The sequence below is a fragment of the Falco punctatus genome, assembly GCF_963210335.1.
Source record: "Falco punctatus genome assembly, chromosome: 17".
NCBI classification, from domain to species: Eukaryota; Metazoa; Chordata; class Aves; order Falconiformes; family Falconidae; genus Falco; species Falco punctatus.
In genome coordinates this window covers 8,405,545-8,418,002 of record NC_137597.1, presented here as the reverse complement: position 1 = coordinate 8,418,002, position 12,458 = coordinate 8,405,545, and the positions used below count along the sequence as shown (strand labels likewise).

At 47.0% G+C, this 12,458-nt stretch overlaps 1 protein-coding gene across 33 annotated transcripts in view; it reads right to left on the bottom strand.

The window, feature by feature from the left end:
• The window catches only part of LOC308054670 (uncharacterized protein), a 168,955-nt gene that overhangs the window by 11,246 nt on the left and 145,251 nt on the right, over window positions 1-12,458 (bottom strand). For 17 of the 33 annotated variants that reach the window (XR_013924175.1, XR_013924176.1, XR_013924177.1 and 14 more), the window contains 2 exons: window positions 7,193-7,378; window positions 1,933-7,058 (listed from right to left, as the gene is read on the bottom strand). The exons of 13 other annotated variants lie outside the window; for them this stretch is intronic. The gene's annotated coding sequence lies outside the window, so the exon portion shown is untranslated. Of the gene's footprint in view, window positions 1-1,932; window positions 7,059-7,192; window positions 7,379-12,458 lie in introns of those variants that run through there. 3 more of the 33 variants (XR_013924180.1, XR_013924184.1, XR_013924194.1) reach the window with 1 other exon arrangement.

The window sequence follows — 12,458 nt, the reverse complement described above, 5'->3', positions numbered from 1 at the left end:
ACATCTGCTTAGTGCTTGAATCAGTACAGTTAATGTGACATATGTGGTTTGGGTTTTTTCCCAAAATGTCTGTGAAGGTCTGTGCAGGGAAATCCTCCTGGGCACCTGTTCAGAGAATGGTGAGAACTGTTGTGCTTTAGTATGCTTAAGCTGCACTCATGATTGTTAAGAGCTTGCAGAATTAGGTTGTCTCTTTTGTCTGCATGCCTGTTTAAGGGCAGTAGCAAAGATTGTATCTCAGCAAACAGAACCTTTTCTGGGATTATTTAGTGTCCAGAGGGGAGCTGTGTAAATTATTTCACGATTATGTGAGCTGTCTTGGAATAAAACCTGGTCATGGCTTTGCCTTCTTGCTTCTGCTGCAGGCTTTGCATCCTTACGGGAGCAAAGACCAGACACCTATCACTCACACAAACAACGGGTGTCATTCGGTGTTTCTTATTCTTTCTACCTGCAAATTTGTATAAGAATGGATTTGTGAAATAGTCCACAGGTTCTGGACTATCCTTTGCTATTATTGTCTCTGTAGTAACTTAGTCCCACCTGTCAAGTTGCACCCTTCCCCAGAGATGTTTCTATCTTGAGGGATTCGTGATTCCAGCCTTCAAGTTTTTGTTTTGTCCAGCACAACACGGAACCAAGAAAGACAATTGTTTTTTCTGGTGACCGAGATGTTGTCCAGAGGTAGAAGAACAATGAAGAAAGTTTGCCATTAACAGTCCCTCAAATGTTTGCAGTCTTGCCCAAAAAGCAGTGGAAGGGAGGAATAGAAACAGGCAGATGCTTTGTTCATATGGGTAAGTTCCAAGCTGCTCAGAACTGTGGGACACTGATGTCGTTTCTGTAGCAAATTTCTTTACCGAGGATTGACTTGGCTGTCTGAATGGACAGCTAAAGCCCTCTCCAGACTTAAACACTGCATTAAAACAGCTTGCATCCTTGTGCCAAAATCTCAAAAAGTACATCAGGAAGCTCAAGCTCCTTCAGGAGCATCAGACCACCTTTCAGCATCCAGTCTCTGATGTTTGCTTCGTTGATTTGTTGAAGTAAGATCCACTAGGGATTTGAGTCTTGAGCTGGAGTGTCTATCGCTGTAAAGATGGGAAGACGATGCTTGTGCTTTTGCAGGTGCTATAATACTTGTGACTATGTCAGAGAAGCATACAGGTGATGAGGCTGGGCCTTCAAGAATCTGGATAGCATAAAGCAGTGCAAGAGGGAAGGATTTAGCCATAAAATGCAAGAGCAGAAGAATGAGGGCTGCCAAGTGCACCGTTTCTTAGAGGGCAGCAAGGTGAGAGACAGGTTGTGCCAAGAGCCTGTTGCATGGTGGTGACGAGTGTGAGAAGGCACAGTTGGGGCATTCCACTCCTTTTCCAGCTTTAGGTGTTCTCAGGACTATAATAAACACCTGTGGTCAGCAAGGTACTTGTGCCTGTAGAGGGGTCTGTAGGAGAGTCAGGGAAAGCGGTAGGAACAGGCTAATTCTCTGTGTCATGGCGTGGGCTGGTAGGAAGCGTGCTGACTGGAGAAGCTTAGCTTTTTCTACCATCTATCTAGCGAGTCTTTTTACTGAGGTTTCTGAAGGAGGAGAAGCAGCTTCTTTGAGGTTAGATTGTCCCACCTGCCCTTCTAGTCTCAAAACAGAGACCACCAGTGGGTGTTGGAGATAACAGTAACCAACAACTTGTCAGCAGAGGTGCTGGAGGGAGTGAAATGTTCCCTTCCTTAGAAAACCAGTGGAAGCAAGACTATTTGAGTTGATTGTCAAGGCTGAAGATGCTCGAAGAGGTGAGTTTTGCAAATGGTGTATGAAAATGTAGTACAAGACACACCAGATGACTACGTAACTACCCTGTCATTTGGCAGGTTACCGAGCTCAAAACACTTGGACATGCAGGTTACATACCCAAGTACATTCTAGCAGTCAAGCCCAGGCTAATTTTTTTTTAATTCAAAATCTGGAGGGTTTTTTACATCTTTGTGTACTATTCTTGGAGACCACATTCTTTATTTCTGGGAAAACAAACAAACAAACAAACAAACCCAAAACCAAACCAAAAACACCCTTTCACTCATGAAGCCAGACATCATGATTTCAGCATCATCATGGGTGCTGAACCATTACAGGACCCTTTGTCACAAAGTGTGATGAGCAGGAAAGATTCAAAGGGGAGTGCTGTGGGTAGCAAGGGTCCAAGGGTGGGTGTCAACAGGGAAATTTCTGTGGGCCAATGTTAAGCACTTGGACTTTTGTACATCTCCAGTCTCATTAGGTCTGCAGTTAACATTAGGAATAGGTTTGCACAGACATCAAAGGTGTAATGTAGCATGTGAGCTTGATGCATTGAAATCTTCCAGGGGAGGGTGTGTATGATTGCTAATAAGTGTCAGGGAGGACTGGCATCTAATATCCATATCCTTTTCATATTCCAGGCTAAAATCTCAACCTTTGTCTTTTGGGGGATTTTTTTTTGTTGGTTTTTTGTTGTTTTTTTGGAGGGAGGGGGCATTGTGGTAGGCTTAGTGCTTTATTTTTGAACGCAGCTTGTTTTCATGGATGCATATATAGGACCACTGCATTAAGGGTTTTCTTACCCTGCTGGCTCACCCTCTCAGTTACTTTCTCCACTCCTTTTCTGTGATACATTTTGTGTTTACTACAGCAGCAGTAGACTTAAATCCTTCTTCCCATTTTTATGTCCACTAAAATACTCTGCATAAAACAGTTATTGTCAACATCGGTATGTGATTATGGCTTTCCACATGACTGCCTGTGAGGATGAGGGGAAATTCATATTTCTTTTAGGACAATATCTGCTGGTATTGTTACCTATGAAAATGAGTTGCTAATTGTCTATCTTATTTAAACAAAAATTTGAAAATCCAACTGCCGGTATGACTGCTTTATTTATATAGATTCAAGCCTTTTAATGAAAGATTACTGTCTCCTGCAGGTAGCTGGAAATTTCCACTTTGCACTGGGAAAAAGTTTCCAACAGTCTCATGTACATGGTAAAGTATTTTCTTTTCCTGCTTATTGCGACCTTTAGCTTCCAAGTGTTTCTGACCATTTCCTTTGAACATCTTTGCATTGCTATCTGTAATAACAACAACACTCCTTCAGGGGGGAGGAAATTGATGAAATTTTGTTAGAGGGGTTTAGAACCATCATGAACGAATAGAAAAGTATTTTCTGAAGGTGCTGCCACATGGGTGTGGGAGAACATGGAGGAGAATGTGTCTGGGCAGTCTCTTAGCATCACTTGTTCTACAAAACTTTGCTGCCCTGCTGTAAAACAACCTCAAGCACAGCGTTCAGTCCAGGACCTGAATATCAGTATCTCTGGAAGCAATGTTTTGGAGAAAAGCTCTTGGGAATTTTAAAGCAATTCAGAACTTTCAGAGTAAAATTTACTTCCTCAAGTAGCTATAAATACTCAGTGGCCAGAATGACAGTGGTAGTTTACAGAATCATAGAATGGTTTGTGTTGGAAGGGACCTTTAAAGTCCCCCTAGTCCAGCCCCCCTGCAGGAAGCAGGGGCATCTTCAAATAGATCAGGCTGCTTACAGCCCTGTACAACCTGACCTTGAATGTTCCCAGGCACGGGGCATCTGCCACCTCTCTGGGCAACCTCTACCAGTGTTTCACCACCCTCATCATAAAAAATTTCTTCTCTGTATCTAGTCTGAATCTACCCTCTTTTAGTTTAAAACCACTAAGCCTCGTCCTATTGCTACAGGCCCCACTAAAATGTTTGTACCCATCTTTCTTATAAGCCCCCTTTGAGTACTATAAAGCCACTAAAGTCTTCCCAGAGCCTCTTCTCTGGTCTGAACAACCCCAGCTTTCTCAGCCTGTCTTAGGAGAGGTGCTCCAGCCCTCTGATCATTTTTGTGGCTCTCCTCTGGACCTGCTCCAACAGGTCCATGTCTTTCCCTCACCAAGGACTCCAGAGCAGGATGCAGTACTCCAGGTGGGGTCTCATGAGAGCAGAGGGGCAGAATCACTTCCCTTGACATTCTTTGTTTGAGGCAGCCCAGGACATGGTCAGCTTTCTGACCTGTGAGCACACGTTGCTGGCTCGTGTCCATTTTTTCATCCACCAGTACCCCCAAGTCCTTCTCTGCAGGACTTCTCTCAACCCCTTCATCCCCCAGCCTGTATTGATACAGGGAGGTTGCCCCGAACCAGATGCAGGACCTTGCCCTTGGCCTTGACCCTCATGAGGTCTCATGGGCCCACTTCTCAAGCTGACCACTGGGGGAAAATGTTTTGGAAAGCCGTAACTCCAATTATGTTAAAATGGGTCATGCACAATGTAACTAGTGTAACAGGTTAGTTAATGACTGGTCTTTCTCAAGGGGTGCCCTTGAATTTCTCTGGTGCTGCTCTGTAAGATTTGTTAGCCTTGCTAGTACTCAGGTCACACTTCAGGTGCTGAGGAATGTGACCACCCAAGCGTTAAAGCTGATAACCGCCATCATCCTGTGCAGGGTTGTAGGAGAGCAGCTACCAGGAGGAGCATCTCTGTCCTTCCCTGTGCATTGCTTGCACGGTGCCAGCACAAGCATTCCTGCAGCTGTGTGATTAACCTTACTTTGGAGCTGCTCTGACTGGAAGAACAGCCTCACACAAAGCAGTACTTAACGTTTCAGCCTGCTGCGTGCATTCTCTGATATGGCTCATGTCCAAAGGTAGGGTGGGACAGGAATGGGCCATCAACATAAAGATGGGGGGACAGACTGTTTTATTCCTTTGACAGTAAGTCCAGTTTAAATGCAGATCCACCAGAACCAAGTGCTCTGTAGAACTTTGTTATTTGCTGAAGGTTACCCTGCTGGTGTCTGTGCAAAAGGCAGCAGGGCTTGATACTTCACCGACAGCTAAGACACGGCTTAAGTGCAGATAATACTGCAACATGAAACAGGGTGTTGCTGGTAACCGTTAAGAAAGATGGCATAGCATAATCCCAAGGCCACTTCTCCCTTCTTTCCTTTCCCTGGCCACCATTTCACATGTATTTCTAAATTTTTAGAAGGAATTCTTTTTTTAAAGCCAATGGAGTTCCTTGATGCATTTGCCAGCACAGGCACACAAACCACTGTGCTAGTGGCAGTGACAGGTCTGCACACTTGTCAGAGACAGCAACGAGAATATCTGAAACCAGTGCAGCTCTGAGCTCTTTGTAATGCAGAGCCACTGCCTTAATTCCAGTGACTGCAGCCTTTGTTTCTAAGCATTGAACATTTTAACTGTGAAATGGAAGGGCCTCACCCTAGATCAGAGCATCAGGAGGAGCATATTTTAGGCTTAGCATTTCCTTTTTCTAACTGTATGTTCTCTGTTCTGCATGCATATCTCTTTGGGTTTAGTAAGGGTTTCATATAAGTGCAGGTAAAGCTTCTGATGTTTTATTGAAAGATGTTAATAGAAAAAAAACCTGAATTCACAGCACACTCATGTTGAATAAATGTTTTAAAGGAAAGGCTAGCTCTGGCCAGTTCTTTAGTGTTGTGGCCGGTCTTGTGCTAGGCTGTGTATCAGAAACCCTTCGAGGGAGCAGCATTCCTGATCTTTGTTAATAATGGAGCAGCATTTGGTGATCTGACTCCACCAGCTCCTAAATAACAGCCCACAGTTTTTGAAGGGTGGTTTTTTTTGCAAAGGCAAAAGTTGAGGTCTGGCTTCTTGACCAGTGGCAAAATGCACCATGGCCTCTGGCTGCTTTAAGACGATTGTGTGACTTTGGACGAACCTGGTAAGAGCAATACTGAAATCAAGTTGTAAGTTACATTTTCATCCTGAGACTGATGCTTCTGGCATTACATAAAGTAATTTCAGTAGCCAACCAAAAGATATCAGCTGCCTCCCATTGCCCCTGATTTCCAGCTCCCTTTGGGGGGGTGTGGGGCTGCCGGTATTGTCACATTGCTGTAAGCAGGAAGGGTAGAGGGAGGACAGGCCAAACACCCCAAACCCTGGCACTGGTGATAGTCACCTTGGTACTACCAGTTGTTTGCAAATATCCTGCTCAGACTCTACCCGCAAAGACTTTTTCTTTCCCTGGGCAGCTGTAACAAGGGTGATTGATAGGCAGAGCCACTGAGAGTTGCTAAGATGATGATAATTTCTTTAGGGCACTTGCATGTGATATGAAGTCTTGCACTTTGCTCAATCGTTAGTTTAGATCTGTTGTGCCTCTGTGTTTTGCAGTAGTTAGAGGAGTTATGTGTATCAGGTGGTGACAGAGATAACAGTGATTTTTTCCTTCCTTGCCCCTGGGGTCTTGTTTTTGCTGTAGATTAAGAACACATTCAGATGAAGACCAAAATACCTAATCTGAAGTAACATCAAATTAAAGATACTTTCATTCACTCTAGCAGTGGCTAGTCTATGTCAGGAGGGGAACTGCAGCAGTTTTATCTATCACATGCCCTACTGCAAGCAAGAGAGAAACCCTGGTGATTTTCTTGCCATTTTACATCTCAATGGAAATGAGAGGAGCTCCCTTACAAGCTAGAATAAGGTAAAAATATATGCTTGTTATCACAGTGTGAACTATATTGTTAAACTGTTCTTCTATTACAGTTCACGATCTACAGAGCTTCGAACTTGATAATTTAAGTGTTCCCTTGGTCTGTTTTCCTTCTGGATTTCCCTCTCTTTGCCACGCTGAGATCCTAATGTACTAATCCCAGATGGATTTGGCTTTATGAGTCTGAACAGAACCTAGCACCTGCTTTCACACAGGGCTGTGAAGGATGTTCTGGGACATCTACATGTTGCTTGGCAAGCCTGTTCCCCTCTTCGCGAGACTGCCTTGCTCATTAGCTGTGCTCCCCAGTTTCCAAAGGCTGATATTTTCACAGCTGCTTCTGGATGTGGGAGGAAAGCAGATGATGCCCATACCAGCGCCACCGAGGCAGCTGACAGCATGGTGCTCCTATGGCAGGGAGAGGAGTGGGTACAACAGCCTGCGCTGTAGGTGGCAGGGAGGGCACCAGCATCTGGGTAGTTTCCAACAGGAAAAGGAGAAAGTCCACATCCTGGAATCTCCCATGAATAAAAAAAAGAAGAGCAAATGCTTCAGAGTTTACTGTTAGGACATGCAGAGTAAGAGAGGACCTGTCCCTGTTCCAGAGCCACACTCAGAAAAATATACAAATAATTAACTTTAAGCTCCTTACCTTGTCCCTCAGATGCTGTGCAGTTGTTTGAGTTATTACTGTTTCCATTTCAGATCAATATGACGCACTACATCAAACATCTCTCATTTAGAAGGGATTCTCCAGGCATTGTGAATCCTCTGGATGGGACAGATGTCACTGCACACCAAGGTAAAAGCCAGCTGAGAGAAATCTCTTTTTAGGTGTCTGTATTCATAAGTGTTAGAAGAGGACAGAAATTAAGTTCCCAGTCCTAAGCAGGTTTTTTGAAACACAAGTGATGTTCTGAGTACACAAGATAAGACGTTTGGAATTAATAGATGGCCCTGACCGCTCTTATGTTACTGTTCCATCATTCTTTGCTTGGTGTTAATTTGAGAATGGAACTGCCTGAACCTTGCTGCTGTAAAGATCAGCTGTCTTGTCTGGCTTTGTAGACCCTACTGTAAAAACCCTATTGCGCTATCCATGTTCATCCAGTTCTGCCCCCTGCCCCCGCCCCCCACAAATGATGCTGGAGATACTGCATTCTGTCTGCCTCCAGGAATAATGTACTGTATTGTCATGAGACCTGGAATGAATTGAATTTGCCATCAAACATGTTTCCTAGCAAGACCATCTAGCTTTTTTAAATTTTCCTAAAGATGTCTCTGAATGTGGTGATGCTTTATGCCAGACCTCTGTGAAAATGTGCTGAATCTCACACACCTTCCTTCCATCTGTTCTGGGCAATGTGGTGAGACCTAGCACTTGCGATGTGCTTACTTGTACCATGGAACATTGCAGTTGCTCCAGATTGCTGCTCTTGTGAAAAATGCAAGTTGATGTTTCAGCAAAAAAAATGTTTGGAGTTTTAATTGATTTTTAAATTGGATTGTGTTTTTCACTTACCCTCTGTTTGTATTTTGAAACAAAGTCCATCCACTGTGTGTTTTGGTAAAGCATTTAGAAGAAGAATTAAATTATTTAAACTAACCCTGGTACTGTAGAATTGGAAATTATAATTTAAAAACATACCTGCATTGTGGCAAAATACGTAGATACAATAATCATGGTGGGTTTGGTTTTTTTCTTTTTAATGATCTACACTAGTGAGTAAAGTGCTTGGTATGTGAAACTATATTAGGAGTCATTTGAAAATACTGAGGAAAAATAAAATATTGTGGAGGCAATATTGAGGCAAAACTCATCACTCTTAAATCTCAGCTCTGGATTTGTTGTGGTATTGACTCTAAACCTGGTCCAAGCAGTTGGTCCAACACTGCACAGTGAGCGTGACAAGAACAGGATCAGATGCAGAGAGAAAGTTATTTTGAACTTGATTACAAACCAGGGAATATAAAAACCTGTGTTTTTTTCAACTGAGAAGAGCAGCAGTTTGAAGTGTCTGTAAGAAGTCTGATTAATCTCCAAGCTAGAATACTGAAAAAAATGGGTTTGTAAAAAAACCCAAACATTTGAAACAAGGATATTTAATAAATCCATCAGGTCAGGATCATACAGTACCATTACAATGTGAGGAAAGTGATATAGTATCTATATGTTACATAAGGAACAAAAAACAACATGAACGGCTTCAGCCACCCAGCAGAGCACACAGCTTTGTAACTAAATTTGAAAGAATAATCAGGAAGGGGAAGATAAATGGAAATAATGCGGCAAGAGTTTAACCTGTACTTGAACAATTACCAGCTAATCACTTGTCTATGGTAAGAAAGCCAATTACTTCTAAATCTCAGAAAAGCATTGAGGAATGTTGCACAGAGCACTGCTCAGCATCTAGAGAAAATAAGAGGGAAAGTGAAGGGGCAGGTCAGTGCAAGACTGGTACTGAGTGTGGGAAACTAGACACAATGGAGAAGAGAAACAGAAGACACAGAGAAATGGAGATTCTACCTGGAGAGGTAGAAAAATCAATGGTGCTAATAGTTAAGTAACACAGGCTTCTGCTGTAAAATGGGAGCTTACGAGTAGGAGAGATCTGGTGACTTTAATAGACTGAAAGGCAAAGTGACTGTTGTGGTTGAACCCCAGCTGGCAACCATGCACTACACAGCCAGCTGCTCACTCCCCCTCACTCAGAGGGATGGGGAGGAGAATCTGAAAGGAATGTAAAACTCAAGGGTTGAGATAAGAACAATTTAATAATTTAAACAGAATAAATAAGTAAGAACAACGATAACAATAACAATAACAACAAAACGGAAAGGTGGGGGAAAAAGGGTAAAGCAAAAGCATGGGCAGGCAGGTGTCCAACCATCCCCAGGGCAGCAGGGCTCCATCATGCGTAACGGTTACTCGAGAAGACAAATGCCATAAGGCCAGATGTCCCCCCCTTCCTTCTTCTTCCCCCAGTTTATATACTCAGTACAACATCATATGGTATGGAATACCTCTTTGGCTAGCTTGGGTCACCTGTCCCGGCTGCATCCCCTCCCTATTCCCATGCCCCCCCAGCCCTCTCACTGGCAGGGCCCAAGGAACTGAAAAGCCCTTGATTTAGTATAAACATCATCCAGCGACAACTAAAAACATCAGTGTGCTATCAACACTCTTCTCACATCAGAGCCAAAACACAGCACTGCACTAGCTACTAAGAAGAAAATTAACTCCATCCCAGCTGAAACCAAGACAGTGACCAACAGCCATGGAAAAGCTCAGTCTGATTCAAGGATGTTCCTGTTTGAAACTGTGAAAAAGACATCCTGCTAACCCTGTTCTGGAAGATAAAACCTCCTTTGGGGAGCTCAGTCTCCAGGGTTTGCAATCCTGGCAGGGTGGGGCTGAGAAAGATTGTACTATCTTCTCGAAGCAGTAGGGGCTCAAAAAGTAAAGCAGATGTTAATAATAGGTTCACAGTCAAAGATTGTTAGTGTAAGATCATTTCAACTGTACTTGAATCTGTCATCTTCTGACAGCATGCTTGATTTTTTTTTCTTTCTTTCTTTTCTTTGACACAATTTTAAAAATATTTCCTTACTCAAAAGGCAGGAAGGGAAGATATTCTTCTCTCCCTGCCCAAAGAACAACCATGAGCCTCTCCCATAGACCATTAGTGGATGAAAATACCAGCTCCACCACGTGGACAGCCGTGTTTGAGTGGCTGCCGTCACCACCACCGCTGTCATCCGGTGGCTTTGCAGCTGCTGCAGGGACACATACAGCAGCTCACGGGCTCCGCACCCACCTCCAGCCCCCCCATCTCCCCTCTGTCTCTCCCAGCTAGCACGGGCAGAGCCATGCCCTCCCTGTGTCCAGTTAAATGCATCATTCCTGGTGCCGCGGGACCCCGGCAGCCGCAGTGCCCAGCTGCTGAGACCGGCACAAGAAGCGCTGACAGGTGGTTCCCGGGTCCCTGAGCCCAGGCGTGTGGCAGCGCTGGTGAGGGAAAAGCAAACTCCCGCTCCCGCTCCCACCGCAGTGACCGCGCCGCGACAGCAGGGGGCAGCAGAGACCGCGTGCCACCCCACGGGCACGCACCCCCGAGTCGAGCAGCGGCGGGGCGCGGCGCCACGGCGACAAACACCAATGGGTTCTGCCGGCGGCTCACCCAGCACCGCGGCGGGGCGGCGAGTAAGAGCGTTACCTTTTCTACTACCGAAACGGCAAAGACCCCCACCAAGCCCGTCGGACTCCGGACGCTGCGCTGCGTACGCGGTAACCGCCGGCAGCAGTCCCGGACCTGCCGGCCGAAACGCGCACGCGTCCTGCAGGGCCCAGCGCCGCCACCATCGCGCCAGAGCAGCAGCGCGCGCCACGGGGCGGGCTGCAGCGTGAGGAGCGCGCACTGCGTCCGTCAGCCCCGCCCCGCCGCCGCCACCGCCTCATCACGTGTCGGGCGGAGGGAGCCAATCACCTCGCAGGAGGCGCGCACGCGGCCCTCGCCCGACGGTCCGCAGCCCCGCAGGGCGGCCCAGCGCGAGGGCCGCTGCGGTCCCCGGAGCACCGGGCGCGGCCGGCAGCCACCCCCCCCGGCGCGGTAACATGACTGCGCTGAAGAGCACAACGCCTCAGCCCCTGCACCTGCTGTTCTGCACAGGGTCAGGGGCTGACAGGGAGATCCAAGCGCAGTGAGGCCACATAGGCCATCTGGCAGGCAGTGGAAGGAGACAGCAGCCCAAGGCAGCCTGCGTGCCTCTGGCCTGTGGGGACCAGATGTGGGCAGCCACCACTGCTGGGGCTGTAGTGTGCAGGCAGGAGCTGCCATCCCTCAGTGCCACGCTTTTTGAAGGCAATGGCTGCAGCGCACATGGCAGCAGGGTATGCCTGCATGGGGCTGGGCCAGTGCCGGGGGGCAGCGGCAAGGCCGAGGTTGCACCCGCCACATGCAAAGTGCAGCAGAGTGTGCTGCTCCAATGCCCTGCCGGGAGCCCCATGCCCTGCACACGGGAAGCCCTCGCTGCGGCCGCAGGGTGCTCCTATCACAGGCTCACACAGTGGGTGAGGCAGGAAGGGATCTCTGGAGGTCATCTTGTCCAGCCCCCTGCTCAAGCAGGTACACTTAATGGCACTTAGTGTGCTACACTGCTCAGGACCACATTGGGCTGGTATTTGCATTATTTCCAAGGAGGGTGGGTCCACAACCTCCCTGGGCAACCAGTGCCAGTGCTCAGGTACCCTTACAGTGAAAAAATGTTTCCTGATGTTCAGATAGTTCCGAGCCTCCTGTGTTTCAGTTTCCTCTGCCTCTGATCCTGCCACTGGACACAACTGAAAAGAGCCTGGCTGGCTCCTCTCTGCACCTCTGTCCGCTGACATTTATGTACATCGATGAGGTACCCTCCAAACCTTCTCTAGGCTAAGCAGTCCCAGCTCAATCAGCCTCTCCTCACAGGAGGGATGCTCCAGTCCCTTAATCATCCCTGCAGCCCTTTGTTGGACTTTGTCCAGTATGTCCGGGTCTCTCTTGCACTGGGGAGCCCGGAAGTGGACACAGTACTCCAGGAGTGACCTCAGTAGTGTTGAGCAGAGGGTAAGGAACACCTCCCTCGTTCTGCTGACACTGCTTTGCCTAATGCAGCTGAGGGTGCCCTCACATGCAAGGGCACGTTGTTGGCACATGCTGCTTTCCAGCTGGGGGGCCATCAACATGTACTGGTGCATGGGGTTGTTCCTCACCAGGTACAGGACTTTGCAATTCCCCTTGCTGAACTTCATGAGGTTCCCGTCAGCCTGTTTCTCCGGCCTGCATGTGCAAAGCAGGCCCTGGAGGCTGTCGGTCTACCTGGGCTCAGGCTGCTGGCAGAAGGCCAGCCGGCCAGCCAGCCAGCCAGTCATAAAAGACCCT